This window comes from Muntiacus reevesi, chromosome 14 (genome assembly GCF_963930625.1).
Source record: "Muntiacus reevesi chromosome 14, mMunRee1.1, whole genome shotgun sequence".
NCBI lineage: Eukaryota > Metazoa > Chordata > Mammalia > Artiodactyla > Cervidae > Muntiacus > Muntiacus reevesi.
In genome coordinates, this window is record NC_089262.1 from 28,548,365 (window position 1) to 28,560,225 (window position 11,861).

At 41.3% G+C, this 11,861-nt stretch overlaps 1 non-coding gene and 1 pseudogene across 1 annotated transcript; one reads left to right on the forward strand and one right to left on the reverse strand.

Moving 5' to 3' along the window:
* Positions 1 to 559: 559 nt before the first annotated feature.
* On the reverse strand, positions 560 to 632 carry TRNAG-CCC (transfer RNA glycine (anticodon CCC)). The gene has a single exon. It is a non-coding gene; the product is annotated as a tRNA-Gly (tRNA).
* Positions 633 to 7,706: 7,074 nt separating this feature from the next.
* On the forward strand, positions 7,707 to 8,449 carry LOC136146638 (small ribosomal subunit protein eS6 pseudogene; annotated as a pseudogene).
* Positions 8,450 to 11,861: the final 3,412 nt, after the last annotated feature.

The following is an 11,861-nucleotide window of genomic DNA, read 5'->3' on the forward strand; positions in this document are numbered from 1 at the left end:
CAGTAACACTCAGTGTACTTGACATTGCATGGGGATTAAGGTCCTGCATAACTGATGTTTCCACAGAATGCAAACTTGCCCTTTCAAGTGCCAAAACAGTGTTTATTTATTTATTTTTTTTTACCACTTTAAAGAATAGAAATTGTTCTAAAACATATAGTTTGCTACCTGTGTTAAAAAATCAAAGGGTCTGAACTTAATTTGATCCTTCCTTAAAGATTTGGAGTAATTTATCTTTATCATTGTGCAACACAGCACCGTTTCTCCTTCTCTGCTTATCTATATTCTTTGTATTCAGCTCTCACTTCCTTTTGGATCATTTGATTCATTTGAGTCCTCAATTTATTTCCTCGCTTAAATCGATGGTGGACAAGAAACCCAGTTATCCAGCTCTATTAGAAACATATGTTAAGACCCAAGCATGCAAGGAAAAACAGTATTTGAAAAAAGATAGCATTTAAAAAGATTTATTTATTTGGCTGCTCCAGGTCTTATTTGCAGCATGTGGTGTCTTTGGTTGGGGCATGCAAACCCTTAGTTGTGGGCATGTGGGATTTAGTTCCCTGACCAGGGATTGAACCCAGGGCCCCTGCATTGGGAGCACAGAGTCTTAGCCACTGGACCATCAGGGAAGTCTTAAGATGGCATTTTAAATCCATAGGGAATAAATGAATAGTTAGTCATGCATTTGGGAAAAAAAATAAAATGACCTCCCTAACTCTGCGGACAGAAAAAAGAACAAAAGAATGTCACTCATTTAACAGTCATGTAATAGTTAAGTTGTCACCCACTTTAGCAGTGCTCTGGCAGTACATCCTGAAAGGTATTCAGGGCGAAAAAATAGGATGAGGCAATCTGTGCTTTAGATAAATGGGCCCCTATACTGATAGACACATACCTCAGGAAGAATTTCAATGACCCAGACTCTTGACTCTTCCTATACATCGGAAAGCACTAAAATAATTAACTTGAAATATCTCTTCTTTGAATTAGGGTTAGACAAGGCTGTGGTCCATGTGATCAGTGGTTAGTTTTTGGTGATTATGGTTTTCAGTCTGTTTGCCCTCTGATGGAGAAGGATATGAGGCTTCTGGAAGCTTCTTGATAGGAGAGACTGAGAGGGAGACTGGGTCTTGTTCTGATGGGCGTGGCCATGCTCAGTAAATCTTAAATCCACTTTTCTGTTGATGGGCGGGGCTGTGTTCCCTCCCTGTTATTTGATCTGAGGCCAAACTATGGTGAAGGTAATGAAGATAATGGTGACCTCTTCAAAAGATTCCATTCATCTACTGCTACAGTCAGTGCCCCCAACCCTGCAGCAGGCCACCGCTGACCCACGCCTCTGCTGGAGACTCCTGGACACTCATGGGCAAGTCTGAGTCAGTCTTTTATGGGGTCACTGCTCCTTTCCCCTGGGTCCTGGTGCACACAAGATTCTGTTTGTGCCCTCCAAGACTCTGTTTCCCCAGTCCTGGGTAAGTTCTGGCAGCTCTATGGTGGGTTAATGGCTTATGCCCTGCCCAGATCTGCTGCACCCAGAGCCCCAGCCTCTGCAGCTGTGAACTACTTCCCATGCCTCCTCAGGAGACCCTCACACACAGCTCTGGCTCAGTCTCCGTGGGGTCTCTGGGTCCTGGTGTGCACAAGGTACGTTTGAGCCCTCTGAGCGTCTCTAGCAGGTATGGGGTTTGATTCTGAACACAATTTTGCCCCTCCTACCATTTTGCTGGGTTGCCCTTAGATATAGGGTATGTCCTTACAGTCGCTCTAGCACCATGATAGTCAACAAGAGTACAAAGTGCAGTACTTGGACACAATCTCAAAAACAACAGAATGACCTCTGTTCATTTTCAAAGCAAACCATTCAATAACACAGTAATCCATGTTTATGCCCAGACCAGTAATGTTGAAGAAGCTGAAGCTGAATGGTTCTATGAAGACCTACAAGACCTTCTAGAACTAACACCCCAAAAAGATGTCCTTTTCATTATAGGGGACTGGAATGCAAAAGTAGGAAGTCAAGAAATACCTGGGGTAACAGGCAAATTTGGCCTTGGAGTACAGAATGAATCAGGGCAAAGGCTAACAGAGTTTTGTCAAGAGAACACACTGGTCATAGCAAACACCCTCTTCCAATAACACAAGAGAAGACTCTACACATGGACATCACTAGATGATCAATATAGAAAGCAGACTGACTGTATTCTTTGTAGCCAAAGATGGAGAAGCTCTATACAGTTAGCAAAAGCAAGAGCAGGAGCTGACTGTGGCTCAGACCATGAACTCCTTATTGCCAAATTGAGACTTAAATTGAAGGAAGTAGGGAAAACCACTAGACCATTCAGGTATGACCTAAGTCAAATCCCTTATGATTATACAGTGGAAGTGACAAATAGATTCAAGGGATTAGATCTGATAGCCAGAGTGCCTGAAGAACTATGGATGGAAGTTCATGACACTGTACAAGAGGCAGTGATCAAGACCATCCCCAAGAAAAAGAAATGCAAAAAGGCAAAATGGTTGTCTGAGGAGGCCTTACAAATAGCTGTGAAAAGAAGAGAAGCAAAAGGCAAAGGAGAAAAGGAAAGATATACCCATTTGAATGCAGAGTTCCAAAGAATAGCAAGGAGAGATAAGTAAGGCTTCCTCAGGGATCAGTGCAAAGAAATATAGAAAAAAATAGAAAATAGAATGGGAAAGACTAGAGATCCCTTCAAGAAAATTAGAGATACCAAGGCAACATTTCAGGCAATGATGGGCTCAATAAAGGACAGAAATGGTATGGACCTAACAGAAGCAGAAGATATTAAGAAGAGGTGGCAAGAATACACAGAAGAATTGTACAAAAAAGATCTTCATGACCCAATAACCACGATGGCATGATTGCTCACCTAGAGCCAGACATCCTGGAGTGCAAAGTCAAGTTGGCCTTAGGAAGCATCACTATGAACAAAGCTAGGGGAGGTGATGGAATTCCAGTTGAGCTATTTCAAATCCTAAAAGATGATGCTGTGAAAGTGCTGCACTCAATATGTCAGCAAATTTGGGAAACTCAGCAGTGGCCACAAGACTGGAAAAGGTCAGTTTTCATTCCAATCCCCAAAAAAGGCAATGCCAAAGACTGCTCAAACTACCACACAATCGCACTCATCTCACATGCTAGAAAGGTAATGCTCAAAATTCTCCAAGCCAGGCTTCAACAGTATGTGAATCATGAATTTCCAGATGTTCAAGCTGGATTTAGAAAAGGCAGAGGAACCAGAGATCAAATTTCCAACATCCCTGGATCATCGAAAAAGCAAGAGAGTTCCAGTAAAACATCTATTTCTGCTTTATTGACTACACTAAAGCCTTTGACTGTGTGGATGACAACAAACTGTGGAAAACTCTTCAATAGGTGGGAATACCAGACCACTTGACCTGCCTCCTGAGAAATCTGTATGCAGGTCAAGAAACAGTTAGGACTGAACATGGAACAACAGACTGTTTCCAAATCGGGAGAGGAGTACGTCAAGGCTGTTTATTGTCACCCTGCTTATTTAACTTATATGCAGAGTACATGCAAAATGCCAGGCTGGCTGAAGCACAAGCTGGGATCAAGACTGCCGGGAGAAATATAAATAACCTCAGATATGCAGATGACACCACCCTTATGGCAGAAAGTGAAGAAGAACTAAAGAGCCTCTTGATGAAAGTGAAAGAGGAGGGTGAAAATGTTGGCTTAAAGTTCAACATTCAGAAAACTAAAATCATGGTATCTGGTCCCATCACTTCATGGTAAATAGATGAAGAAACTATGGAAACAGTGACAGACTTTTAATTTTTTGGGCTCCAAAATCACTGCAGATGGTGACTGCAGCCATGAAATTAAAAGATGCTTGCCCCTTGGAAGAACAGTTATGACCAACCTAGACAGCGTATTAAAAAGTAGAGACAATACTTTGCCAACAAAGGTCTGTCATGTCACGGCTATGGTTTTTCCAGTAGTCATGTACAGATGTGAGAGTTGGATTATAAAGAAATCTGAGCACTGAAGATTTGATGTTTTTGAACTGTGGTGTTGGAGAAGACTCTTGAGAGTCCCTTGGATGGGTAGGAGATCCAACCAGTCCATCCTAAAGGATATCAGATCTGAATATTCATTGGAAGGACTGGTGCTGAAGCTGAAGCTTGAATACTTTGGCCACCTGATGTGTAGAACTGATTCATTTGAAAAGACCCTGATGCTGGGAAGGATTGAAGGCAGGAGGAGAAGGGGATGACAGAGGATGAGATGGTTGGATGGCATCACTGGCTCAATGGACATGAGTTTGAGTAAACTCCCGGAGTTGGTGATAGATAGGGAGGTCTGGCATGCTGCAGCCCATGGGGTTGCAAAGAGCTGGACACGACTGAGCCACTGAACTGAACTGATCTTTTCTTTGGGGCTCCCCAGGTGACTCAGTGGGCTTCCCTGGTGGCTCAGACGGTAAAGAATCCGCCTGTAATATGGGAAACCTGGATTTGATCCCTGTGTTTGGAAGATCCCCTGGAGGAGGAAATGGTAACCCACTCCAGTATTTTTGCCTGGAGAGTCCAATGGACAGAGGAGCCTGGCGGGCTACAGTCCATAGAGTTGCAAAGAGTCAGATACGACTGAGCGACTGAGCACCCATGCATCTCTTCTTTGTGATTAGCAGTGATCTTTTACCAAGTTATATGTTTGAATGCATGTATTTTCTAGCCAAAAAATTCCAGTACATACTGGCTCCTCCCCAGCCTCTTCGGAGCACTTCCTCAGAACTGCCTGCCAGCCTATAGTCCTCAGTAAGATCTTGAATAAACTGAAGCTGAGAGCTCTCATGTTTTGCCTTTTTCTCTAAGTAGACAACTCTATGCATGTTCTAGATGGATTTTTAAATTTATTTCAAAACCAAAACAACAAAAGTATTTGAATAAACAGTGGCAGAATGAAATACAGAAGATCCTAAAACAGTGAACACTTCATCAACCAGGATATAAAATACAGAAGCAAAGAAATTTTCTTTTGAAAAGTACATTTCGACAGGCTTCCCAGGTAGCATTAGTGGTAAATAACCTGTCTGCCAGTGCAGGAGACATAAAAGACGCAGATTTGATACCCGGGTTGTGAGGATCCCCTGGAGAAGGAAATGGAAGATTCCCCCCTGGAGAATCCCATGGAACAAGGAGCCAAGTGTGCTACAGTCCGTGGGGTTGCAAAGAGTCAGACATTACTGAAGCAACTGAGGATGAATAAAAAGAAGCTTCTCTGTGCTACCATAGATACACACTCAACTTAAAAGGCAAGCAAAAGGTTGGAAAGAATAATTGCCACAAATATAAAAGGCAAAATAATAGCATCCAAAATATATAAAGAATGCCTACCAATTAATAATGAAAAGATAACCTAATAGAAATTTGGTTACAAGAAATGAACAGGAAACTCTGTAAAGAGAATATAAAAATTGCTGACAAATGTATAAAGAGATGTTCATTCTATCCAATGATAGAATCATATGTAGCAAAACAACAGAGATATCATTTTCACCTGTCATATTGGCAAAAATCTGAAAGATTGAATGTAACCAATATTGATGAAGATGTGGAAAAACAGGTATTTGCCCACATTCCAGCTGAAGTGCAAATCATGTACAGCCCTTTTAGAAAGCAAACTGTCAGTATTTATTACAATTTTAAATGTTTACACAGTCCACCTAGATATTCACTTCCAGGTAGCTAGCCTAAAGGAAAACTTGCAAATATGCACCATGAAATATACAGGAGGTCTTCCCTGAGGTTGTTCGTTGTGGAGACATTAGAAACAACCTAAATATCCATCAACAGGGGACTCATTAAACTCTGGTAAACCTATACTATGTGTTGGGAAAACCTCCTTTTTTTTCCTAGTTTTATATTTCTAATGGAAGAGTATTGAATTCAAGGAAGACCCCTGTCTCATTCCTCATGCCTTTCTATGGGAAATGGGGATATCTAGGATTGATGAATTTGGGATGAAGAACTGGGCTAAGTCCTTTCTTCTTTCTTTGATAACTTTCAGGGGCACTGCATTTTGACCTGTTATCCATGGTGTGGCAGGTTCTAGTCCTCTAGGACTAGTTGTGACTGAATGAGGGGGCATATCTAACTTGACCCTATCTAATTTTAGGATGAAATGCTTTTAGCTAAAGATTCAATCCATATTCAGTCTGATAAAAAAATGTAAATGCGTTAGTCACTCATCGTGTCTGACCCTTTGCGACCCCATGAACTGTAGCCTGCCAGCTCCTCTGTCCATGGAATTCTCCAGATAAGAATACCAGAGTGGGTAGGCATTCCCTTCTCCAGGGGATCTTCTCCAACCCAGGGACTGAATCCAGGTCTCCTGCATTGCAGGAAGATTGTTTACTGTCTGAGCCACCCATTCAGTCTGATGCTTATCAGTAAAAAATCATACACTGTGGTCTGCTGCCTATTGTTTAGTTGGTCCTGTTTTAGGGGTGGGAATAAAGAAAAAAAAAATGACCTCCTTAACTCTGAACAACAACAAAAAGGAACAAAAGAGTGTCACTCACCCATCAGTTATATAGTGGTTAAGTTGTAACCCACTTTAGTGGTCCTCTGGCAGTACATCCTGAGGGGTATTCAGGCTGAAAAAACAGGATGAGGCAATCTGTGCTTTAGGTATAAAACTGGAGGTTTGTACCTCTTAATTCCCCTTTCCCCGTTAAGGTGGTATTTAATCCTGAATTCTAAAGCCAGCTTGGAGAGTTACTCATTTTCCTCTGATTAGCTCCCATATATGGGGCTTCCCAGGAAGTGCTAGTGGTAAAGAATCTGCAGGAGATGTGAGAGAGGTGGGTTCGATCCCTGGGTCATGAAGATCCATGGGAGTTGCAGAGTCAGACACGACTGAAGCGATTTAGCAGCAGCAACATTTTGGCCATTATGTATTACGCTGCTGTGAGCTTGAGTGTACAGATTACATGTCTGAGTTCCTGCTTTCCTTTCTTTAGGCTATTGAGTCCCTGTTTTTCTTTCTTTTGGGTATATACTCAGAAGTGAAATTGCTGGATCACATGGTAACTCTTGGGCTTCCCTAGTGGGAAGTAAACAACCTGCCTGCAGGAAACTCGGGTTCAATCGCTGGTTCGGGAAGATCCCCTGGAGAAGGAAATGGCAACCCACTCCAGTACTCTTGCCTGGAGAATCCCATGGACATAGGAGCCTGGTGGGCTACAGTCCATGGAGTCACAAAAAGTCAGACATGACCGAGTGACTAACACATTTACATGGTAACTCTATTTTTAATTTTTTCAGCAAACCCATGCTATTTTCTGTAGCAAGTATACCATTTTATATATTCAACAGCAATGCTAAGAGTTACAATTTTTCCATGTCCTCACCAACATTTATTTTCTGTTTTTTGTTTTAGTTTCTTAGTAACAATCATCCTAATGAGTGTGAGGTGATAATTCTGTAGTTTTGATTTGCATTTCCCTAATGATTCGTGATGTTGAGCATCTTTTCATGTGCTTATTGATCTTCTATATATCTTCTTTGTAGAAATGTCTATTCAAGTCTGTTAGAGTTCTCTAAAGAAATAATCAATAGGATATGAGAGATAGATAGGTGTAAGAGGCGATTTCTTATTAGAATTGGCTCATGTTCTTTTTCGTGGCGTCTTGCAGCCTGTCGGCCACTTCAGAATGAAGCTGAACATCTCTTTCCCGGCCACTGGCTGCCAGAAGCTCATTGAAGTGGACAACGAAAGAAAACTTCATACCTTCTAGGAGAAGCGTATGGCCACAGAAGTTGCTGCTGATGCTCTGGGTGAAGAGTGGAAGGGTTATGTGGTCCGAATCAGTGGCAGGAACGATAAGCAGTGTTTCCCCATGAAGCAGGGTGTCTTGACCCATGGCAGAGTTCGCCTGCTACTGAGTAAGGGGCATTCCTGTTACAGACCAAGGAGAACTGGAGAGAGAAAGCGCAAATCTGTACGGGGTTGCATTGCGGATGCCAATCTGAGTGTTCTCAATTTGGTCATTGTGAAAAAACAGGGGAAGGACATTCCTGGACTCACTGATACTACAGTGCCTAGGGCCTGGGTCCCAAGAGAGCTAGAGGAATCCGCAAACTTTTCAATCTCTCTAAAGAAGATGATGTCCACCAGTATGATGTGCGAAAGCCCCTAAACAAAGATGGTAAGAAGCCTAGGACTAAAGCACCCAAGATCCAGCGTCTTGTGACTCCACGAGTTCTTCAACACGAACACTGGCGTATTGCTCTGAAGAAACAGCGTACTAAGAAAAATAAAGAAGAGGCTGCAGAATATGCTAAAGTTTTGGCCAAGAGAATGAAGAAGGCCAAAGAAAAACGGCAGGAACAGTTTGCCAAGAGATGGAGGCTGTCCTCTCTGAGAGCTTCTACTTCTGAGTCCAGTCAAAAATGAGATGTTCTAAGAGTAACAAATAAATAAGATCAGACACATTAAAAAAAAAAAAAAAAGAAAGAATTGGCTCATGCTCTATGGAGGCCAAGAAGTCCCATGAACTGCTGTATTCAAGCTGGAGAACCAGGAAATCCAATCCAGTCTGGGTCTCAGGACTTGAGAACTAGGAGCTCTTATATCCGATTGCAAAGGAGGGGAAGCCTCCCAGCCCTCAGAGGATTGGATGATGCCAGCCTTCATTGGTAAGAGCTCATCTTCTTCACTCAGTCTACTGGTTGGGATGCTAATCTCTTCTGAAGAAATCTTCAAAGACATACCCTGAAATACTGTTTACCAGCTATCGGGGTACCCATTAACCCAGTCAGGATGACACACAACTTCAACCATCACAAAATCCTTTGACCAATTTTTAAAAAATAATAAAAATACATTATTATTATTTATTTTGACGATTTGCCCATTTTTAATTGGGTTGTTTGCTTTTGTTGTTGAGTTGCAGGAACTCTTTGTACATTCTTTTTTTTTCTCTTTGTACATTCTGAATATGAATCTCTTGTCAGATATATGATTTGAAATCCCATAGGTTGCCTTTTCACTTTGTTAATAGTATCCTTTGATACACAAACAGTTTTAATTCTGATGAAGTCTAATTTTGCCTATTTTTGCTGTTGCCTGTGTTTTTGGTGTCATATCGAAGACATTATTGCCAAATCCAACATTATAAATCTTTTCCTTATGTTTTCTACTAGGAATGTTACAGTTTAGCTTTTACACATGTGCCTTTACTCCATTTTCTGTTATTTTTGTATATGGTATCAGGTAAGGGTACAATTTTATTCCTTTGCATGTGGGTATCTAGTTTTTTTTTCCAGAACTGTTAAAAAAATGTTATTTTCCCATTTAATGGTCTTGGTATCCTTGTTGAAAATCACCTGATTTGTGGGCTCTCTATTCTAGTCCATTGATCTATATGTCTGTCTTTATACCAGTGCCACACTGCTTTTGATTACTGTAGCTTTGTAGTGTTTTTTTTTTTTAATTTCAGTTTTATTGAGGTATAATTCACACATAAAATTGTAAGGTATTTAAAGTGTACATTGTGGTGTTTTGATATACATATGCATTGTGAAAGGATTCTCTCCTAGTTAATTAACACATCCATAACCTCACATGTTCATCTTTTTCTTTTCTTGGTGAGAGCATTTATGTTCTACTCTCTTGGCAAATTTCAATTACATAATACTATATATACTAGTTATATAATTATATATATCAATTATATATGTCAGCTATATAATATTATATACCAGTTATGTGCTGTGCTCAGTCACTCAGTTGTGCCTGACTCTTTACGACCCCACGGACTGTAGCTCTCCAGGGTCCTCTGTCCCTGGGATTTTCCAGGCAAGAATACTGGAGTTGGTTGCCATTTCCTACTCTAGGGGATCTTCCTGACTCAGGGATTGAACCCATGTCTCCTGTGTCTCCTGCATTAACAGGTAGCTTCTTTACCACTGTGCCACCTGGGAAGTCTAAATACCAACTACAGATACCTGTTTTACATTAGGTCCTCAGACTTTATTCATCTGATTGCTGAAAGTTTCTACCCTTTTACCAACCTCTCTCTATTACCGGGCAGCCATGTTTCTGCCCTCTGTTTCTATGAATTTGACTCCCCAGCCAGTATATGGAAACAACTGAAGTACCTATCCATCAATAGATGAATGGAGATATATATTTATATGAATAGATGTATATATAGACACACACACACACACACATACACTGGAATATTACTCAGTCATGAGATAGAAGGAAATCCTGCCATTTGTGACAATATAGATGGGACTTGAGGGCATTATGCTAGGTAAAATAAGCCAGAGAAAGACAAATGCTGCATGATGTCACTTATATGTGTTTTCTTTTAAAAAAAAAAAGAAAAGGACTTCCCTGGTGACTCAGATGGTAAACAATCTGCCTGCAATGTGGGAGACCTGGGTTCAATCCCTGGGTTGGAAAGATCCCCTGGAGGAGAACATCCCCTGGAGGAGGCAACCCACTCCAGTATTCTTGCCTGGAGAATCCCCATGGACAGAAGAGCCTGGTGGGCTACAGTCCATGGGGTCGCAAAGAGTTGGACAAGACTGAGTGACACCATTTATCGAAGAGGCCATCCTTTCCTCACTGTATATTCTTGGCTCCTTTATTGTAAATTACTTGACCATATATATGTGGGTTTATTTCTGGAGTCTCTAGTATGTTCCATTAACCCATGGGTCTGTTTTTATGCTGATGCCACACTATTTTGATTACTATAGCTTTATAATATAGTTTGAAATCAGGGAGCATTATAAAGCTATAGATCTTAGACAAAAGCTTTCAGTCTTTCATTTTTCAGTATGATATTAGTGCTGGGTTTTAATATATGGCCTTTAATATGTTAGATATTGCATTTTTGAAAGGAGTATCTTTTAGCTGTATAATCTTTGATGGGTTTCATCAGACAATGTGACTGGTGTGAAACAGAATGTGGAGCACATTTTTGTTTAGACAACATCAAGGTCTAGGAGTCAATAACAAATGGACTGTCATTTGTTATGTCAGAGCTTTCTGAGGCCAAACTATAAACTGTAAACAAGAGAGGGAGGACAGGAGTGTAATCTAGATGCTAGCTGAGACCAGGGAAATGGAGAGTCCCCTGAACATTTTCTAACTTTTCTGTACTTGAACCCTTCTGGTCTGAAATTTATAGGAGCATGACTGACTCCCCTTCAGTGAGAGCTTTCTGAGGTCAAACTATAAACTGTAAACAAGACAGATCTACAAAAGAGCAGTGCTTGGCATTGAGAGAATGTGTTCATGAAGGTAGAAACCAGGAATGTTCAGATAATTGCCTCATCTCTTCTCCAGGGGGAGAAGGGGGGTCAGTGATGCTCCTGTGAATTTCAGAGCAGAAGGGTTCAAGAACAAAAAGTTAGAAAATGTTCAGCGGACTCTCCATTTCTCTGGTCTTAGTTAGGGTCTAGATTACACTCCTGTCCTCCCTCCCACCCCTCGTTCACTCATTTATCCCTATGAGAAGAGGACTGGTTTGCGCAGTTAATGAGCTAGGGAGAAGGGACTGGGCACCTTCGTTCAGCCTTTTCACTGACACCTTCTAGGGTACTTACCCTGAGGCCATGCTGACCTGTGCTCCGCCAGGTAGCAAGCTCTGACACCCTCAATGTGTCCTCCGTTACCTGTGACCCAGCAAGTCAGCCTATACTCATTCAGGGTGAAATATTAGTAAGTTATTCTAGATATGCCCTTACGCCATATTTTCCAGTCAGCTTGCTAGGACAGTTTGATTTTTGTCAGTTTTTAAAATTTTATATCTGCTGCCTCCATTGCCTTCTTTCTCCACTGAGCCCAA